The following is a 6366-nucleotide window of genomic DNA, read 5'->3' on the forward strand; positions in this document are numbered from 1 at the left end:
CAACCATTATTATTTTTTTAACAACCATATTTTTTTCACAGCATATTAAAAATTTTAAACGATTACACTGCGTTTATTTTTTTTATTTAATTATATAAATATGAAAAAATATAAATTAATAATTAATCATAAATGATATTTGTTAAATACCTTTTATTAATTTTAAACATGTACGGATAGAATATTGGGTAAAATATACTTTGCCTCCTGAACTATTAGTCCTGTAATATTTATAACCTTATACTAATAAATGTAACACTTTTCCCCTACCATTAAATTTTTAGACTATATTGTCTTTATATATATATTTAGTTCAAAGAATTTCTTTTTTCTTTTTTAGAAAATTTTCATTTTAAGTTTAATAAAAATTTTCTTAATTGGAAAAAATATACTTTATTTATCATAAAGTAAAATACAACTAATGAATTAAACAGTTCGAATTTTACTTTTTTCACAGATTTAAAATTAAGTAATGAATGAGTACAATAAAAATACACAAAAAAAAAACATGGAAAGATTTTATTAATTTGGTAACAAAATTAAGTTGTGAACTGTTTATTCTTTTAAATAAAAATGAGTAATTGCATATCGATTTCTTAACATATTTGCTTTAGAAAAATATGATAAAATATATTTATTCACTTTTTTTTCTAAAGATATTATACTTTTGGTTCAGCATATATATTGTCAATTTCTTTTAGAAAGCATATATAAGTTGTTGGTTATATTATATTTGTTGTGTATCTACTATATATATATATCAATTTATACTCTATTTATAATATAATTTTTTTACTTATTAAAAAAATTAATTAAAAAATAATTTGGTGATGATTTAATGTGTAAAATAGTAAAATATATTGGGAATAATATAATTGTTGAAGGCATGAGGTGCATTTTTGTCCAACCAAAGGGGTAAGTGTTATATTTGTTCGTTTAGGGGGTAAATGTTATATGAAGACTAGTTCAACGGGCCAATGGTAGTTTATCCTAGAATATTTTCTATGTGTGACTGCCATGTTATATAAATTAATTATCGTGGCATGTCATTCTTACATGCATATAATAAATATTTTTTACGTTTTAAAATATTATAAATAAAATATATAAACTAACACATCACATTTAAAAAAAGAAAAGAAAATCGGGATATTATTGGCACAACAAAAGACTGATTTAATGATGTCAGAAATTGTTGTTTGTGTGTGAATCTTTTTTAATTATATTAGTATAGAGTATAGTTAACGGTATAATTAGAATACTTAAAACTGGTGTGACGGTGTAATAAACCATCACTATGAGTGTAGATGACCTTTCCTTTTTATATTAACTAGCAGTTGTGACACGCCGTTTCTGTGTGCATATAATAAGTATTTTTTCGCGCTTTAAAATGTAATTTTATAATAAGAGTAAAATATATTTAAAAAATTGGGTAAATACTATGTTTAGTCCCTTAAATTTTTGTTTAGAATCACTTTAGTCCCTCAAGTTCAATTCTTGACTTTAACATCCTGAAACTTTAGTTTTTGTCTCGATTTGATCCCTCTTATCATTTTCGGTGAAAATGTGGCTGGATTTTGAATTTTTGGAGGGTAAAATAGTTAATAAGTTTGATTTTATCACTTTAGTTCTTTAAGTTCATATCAAATTAATCTTTTTTTACACCAAAAATAACGTTTTATATTTTTTATGATGATACGTTGTAATTATCTTATATGAATAATGAAAATTTTGAGCTCTTGTGAAAATAATAATAAATATATTTAAATAAATTATATGATAAGTAGCATAAAACCCCCTAATTTTATGTGAAATAGCACCAAATCCCCCTGTCGTCTCCCAAATCGGGAGGCAACGTCGCTTTGTGCCCTTTAGAAAGGGCGATTATGATCGTTGTTGGCACTGTTTATTATATATAATATTATATATATAAGTATATATGTATGTAATTGTATATATATCATAAAAAATATATTTTTTAGATTACATTAAATCTGGATCGTTCATTTTTTAACTATTGAAGATCAACAACTATCATAATAAAGGTATTATGGGTAAATTCAATAAAAAATTTAACGCCATTAATGACAACTAACGGAAGGCGAGACTATGCATTATTTTGAAAAATACAGGGGGGGTTGTTTGTCTATTTTTTAACACAAATTTCAGCTAAATTTTTAAGACACAAGGGTTTTATGCAATTTATTCCGTAGAAAAAGGGGGTGAATTGCATAACCCCTCCTTCTAATTTAGGAAAATAACGCGAAATTCCCCTATGTTATGTTTATAGGCAAAAAACCCTCTGTATTATTTTAAAGGCATCAAAGTATCCCATCTTCATCAGAAATTAACGGCAGTGCATTTCACATACCTAAAATGAGAGTGAATTTCTTTTTAACACTTTTTGATACTATTTTATATTTGCAAATATCTATTTTACCCTTTCGTTTGATATGTAAGAAAAAATCAATATTTTAGTTTAAAAATATATTAATAAATTATCTATTAATGATTAATGACTTTATGATTTAGTTTCAATATTATATAATTAATTATGTTTATTTATGAAATATATTAAAACATAAAAATACATAAAACATATGTAAATTTTTTAAAACTTAAAGCTTAAAATACAAAACTAATATATTAAAATTATTTTTCAAATTAAAATTTATATGATTATAAATAAAAGTCACTTATAATAATTAAATATTATTATATAATTTAAATATATTTAAATAAATTATATTTATTCATAAAATACGTTAATGAAATATCAAAACACCTAAAAATTATATCACTTTTAAAGTAAATATTTAAATTAAAATATCAATATATATATATTTAAACTAAAAAAATTGATATTTTTAAATTTTGAAAAAAATTAAATTATTTTTACTTACATTTAAAAAAATTAAAAAAAATTTGACGTCTTCTTCTCAGTCGGCTGCCTCGTCACCGATGGAGCAGAAGACTGGGCAACGGGCCATGGCGCCCAAAACCTTAATGACAGAGGCAACGTCACCCCCCTTTGTGAGGCGACATCGTCGTTGCCCCCTTTGTGCGTGGGCGACGGCAATGTGACGCCAATGTTGTCCAGACTGTTTTGAGCGACATTACCATCGCCTAGTCTGGATAGTGAGGGGATGGCGACCGTCGCCACCTGCATCTATACATATGTATATATATATATATGTTATATTTGTATGTATAGTGTACATAATATTATACGAATAAAAACTATGTTTATAATTATATAGCGTAATTTTAGTGTATATAATATTATATAAATAAAAAGTATATTGTAAATTATTTGAGATGTGAACCTTTCAATCTTTTAGCAATTGAAGATCAATGATTATCATAATAAGGATATAACGGATAATTAAGCATAAAATTTGACACAGTTAATCTTATCTAACGAAGGGGGAGAGTGTGCAATATTTTTTAAAATAAAGAATTTTTTTGCTTATTTTTTAACAATGAGAGTTTTTAACTAAATTTTGAAAACACAGCGTTTATATAATTTATCCTTAAAAAAGTTAGGTAATTTCGTATATATACAGACTTAGAATTGTATGTGTACTATAATCATTTAATTTACTCAGTTGAAGGATATGTAAGAAAACTATAAGAATATTCTAAAATAGAGCAAGAAATGAACCAAGAGCTTGATTATTCATTCATCTAATTGAAGGAGTGGCAGCATAAAAATATATATACAGCACAGTCTTTTAAGAAGAAGGAAGAAACGAACTTATCCAATCGCTAATGAAAACTAACGGGAAATCGCTATTTTAATAGGCGTTCTCTACTAACAGACTAAACCACAACTTAATAGAGTCGCTAGGTCATTACACGCAGTAGCAATTCTAGTATTAGTTGTAGCCACGACTTTGTCTTCAGAAACTCGACAACCACAGCACCTATCTTCTTCAAGCCTCTGCAACATCTGCTTTCATTCCAAGTGTGAAGGTGTGTATCTGTCTTCAAGCTATACTAAATTATGTCTTAATTTACTTTTAAATTAATAAATAAATTAGTATATTTTGAACTGTAGAGTATTGTGGCGCAAAACAGAAGTAATTGAATTTGAATATATTGTTTGGTATTAAAATATGTGGAATAAAAATAATTATTATTAATAGAGTGATTTTTAAAAGAGTAATTAAGAAAAATCATATTAATAGTTAAGGATCAAGGCAAGTTTTAGGGATCACATATCACTTTCTAAGGATACTTCTGTCTATAGTTGGCATTGACAATCAACATAATTCTCACTTCGACAGAGGTATTGAAATACACAATCTTATGACAAAACGGTGGCCGACGGGCCGTTCTTATTGGTTGGGTCAATATACACAAACACCTTATAATAGTTATATTTGCTTCTATCCGTAGTCGATTATACATAACGACCAATCTAGATACAATTCAATGCCCTAATTATCAACTATTCAATTTTTTTTTACACAAGTATGATTAAACTAATTAAATTATAATAAGGGTAAAATTACAATGGATTCTTGTGAGATTTGTTATAATTACAAATATATTTTCTTTATTTAAAGAATTATAGATATACCCCTATAATGGTTGTCACGACGGTAATTTATTAGGCAACCGTTAATTTTAGGGAATATTTATAATTTTTCAAATAGAGAAATGAGCATTTGTAATTATGACAGATTTAAAAAAAAATAAGTCATAATTTGCCCTTATAATAAATTTATGGGATAATTATACTTTCTCCCGATGTTTGGTGCAAATTACATACAGACCCCTTGTGAATTGAAAAATTACATCTAGTACTCCTAAAGTTTGCTTCCATTTAACAAATAGGTTCATCCGTTAGTGAAAATTTATTAAATTTATTGATATTAACAAAAATATTTGAATCTATATTTGCCCTAAATTAACTTAATACTAACTAATTGAAAGTCAAACAAACATTAGAAAAAAAATAATTATTGGTTATAATTTTAATAGCTATGGACTAAAAATCATGGTAAATACTTTTTACTGGCCACAATTAAATAAAACTAATAAAAAAATATAGGTTTTCCATCAAGAAAAAGTTATTTGCTATGGCCACAATTAAATATTTGCAGTGGCTTTTGGCCATGGTAAATATTTTAGCTACCCTTGCAGATACCACGGCCAACAACTGTTGCATGGTCGTGGTCAGTGACTATTTACTATGGCGACTCGTTAACGTTGCCTTTTTGTAGTGAAATTTTTCTGACTAAACTATTCTTATAATGACGAAAATATACCTCCTTATATGCATTAACGTGTGAAGACAAATGAGTGTAATTTAATCATAAAAAGATTTATTTGACCTTCAATAAATCAGTAATAAGTCAATTGCGGTAAATTTAAGTTTTTATCTTATTTTTTTGTTAATATAAGTAAATTTGGTGAATTTTGACTAACGGAGTGACTTATTTGTTAGACGGAAACAAATCTCAGACTACTACATGTAATTTTTTAAACCATAGAAAGTTTACGTATAATTACATCAAATTTCAAGGGTGGGGAGTGTAATTAATCCTAAATTTATTGTGATAATGAAAAAATTATTATGACTTAATTAATAATATGTATATAATATAATATTTGATCATTTTACTTGATTTCATATTTTTTTTTAAAAAATAATATCATGAAATAATAGCTTGCAGGCCGTGTACATGAATGAAAGCAGTTCATAGATATATATATATATATATATATATATATATAGAAGAGAGAGAGAGAGAGAGAGTCTGAAGTTACTGGAATAATATTGCTTTTCCGACGCATCTTTACAACACAAAACAGCAGCTGCAGAAACAACAAGACGACGATGAATTAACGTACGTACACCACAAAACCCTACACCAATAGCAGCAGCAGCTTTACTTTTCAAATTTCACCCTATCTATCTATCTATGTATGTATGCGTGTACGTATTTACGTCGTCTGACGCTTTTTGTTTATTGATTAATTAATAACAATTTACGAAGTAAAAACTCTCTGATCGCAAAGCTGTTTTGTGTTGCTATTACACTCAAAATCGTCAGACCATCTTCCTCTTTTCACAGTGGATTCTGTTCAAACTGCATTCATGCATGGGTTATTGTGCTAAAATACAAGTCCGTAGTCAAATCTCATGCACGTACTAAATTCTCTGGGATTGAGGAATTATATTTAGTAACTATGATGTTTGTTTTTTTTTTTTATGATATTCACAAAATTTGCTAACGACAATTATTTTGACCGTCCTTGGCTTTTGAATTTTCTCATTTTTTTCTATAGAATATTATAATATTTTCAGGCATATTTTTTATATATATGCCTGTTCCTAGTGGAAATTTAATATTA

The sequence above is a fragment of the Sesamum indicum genome, linkage group LG2 (genome assembly GCF_026168435.1).
Source record: "Sesamum indicum cultivar Baizhima isolate 11 linkage group LG2, ASM2616843v1, whole genome shotgun sequence".
In the NCBI taxonomy this organism is placed as follows: domain Eukaryota; kingdom Viridiplantae; phylum Streptophyta; class Magnoliopsida; order Lamiales; family Pedaliaceae; genus Sesamum; species Sesamum indicum.